The sequence below is a fragment of the Triticum dicoccoides genome, unplaced genomic scaffold, assembly GCF_002162155.2.
Source record: "Triticum dicoccoides isolate Atlit2015 ecotype Zavitan unplaced genomic scaffold, WEW_v2.0 scaffold87608, whole genome shotgun sequence".
Lineage (NCBI taxonomy): Eukaryota > Viridiplantae > Streptophyta > Magnoliopsida > Poales > Poaceae > Triticum > Triticum dicoccoides.
In genome coordinates, this window is record NW_021306936.1 from 4,302 (window position 1) to 5,413 (window position 1,112).

Here is a 1,112-nt window from a genome sequence, read left to right on the forward strand (position 1 = left end):
TATTGGTAAATAATTGAATATATAAAATCCCATAATCATACATGCCATCTTGTGGTATGTGGACATTAAATTCCATGGAAGTTAAAATTTAAAATAGATATATTTATTGTTGATTATGTTTGGTGCGTTGCACGTGCACGCTTACTAGTCAACCAAAAAAAACCTTTCAACACTCATGCATTGATGGTGGCTTGTGGCCAGCTGACCTATGGATGAAGTCCTAGTGTGCACACTGGTGACAGCTGCAATCTATGGAGAATTGAGTCGAACCACAGAACTGTAAGGGCATCTTTAAAGCCGACCCTCGAACCGTTCGTAACCGTTTGGACTACGTGGTCCAGATGTGTTGTATCATTCAACGCGGGTATGTATCGGTCCGTCGAGTGGTACGGACATGCTTTTTTCGGTAAGTCTGAGACAAACCGGTGGGCTTTGTGGGAGTTTAGACAACAGCCACGGAAGACTCCGACACCCTCAGCCCACACAAAATCCCTCCTAGCCCTCGTGCCATCATCCACCCATTTTCTCTCCTTCCGTTTTTCTCTCTTACCTTCATTGCCGCTCCACCACCCTGACCGCCACGACACATCCCTGCGGCCCTGCCAGAACTCAACGAGCCCGTAACCTCCAACGTTACACCCGGGCTCCACGTCGCTTCTCCTCTGTCATTGTTCCACAGCTCTCCTCCGACCGCCGCGCAGGTACCATCCGCTCCTACGATGCTCACCCTACCCGGCAACTGTTCGGTGAATTGCCCGAGAAAATAATTTGATAATTCTATTTTTTTTGTTTCTACTTACAACAAACTGGATGCACTTCGTGTATAAAACGGACAATCTCTTTCGAAGTATGAGGGTTTCATACGGAAACTCATCTGTTACAAATGGATTTCATTTTTTTGAACTTATTTGAACTCCATATTTTTTCTGTGTTCAAAATGCACCATTCAAAGCCACATCATCAATTTTCATCCCTTTCTGACTTCATTTGTTATTTTTCATTCATTTACTGATTATTTTGAGCTATAAGACCCTGAAATTGAAAATCACTACAAATGACCTCTGAAAAGGTTGAAAGTTGGCATGGTATCATCATTTCACCGACATAGCATG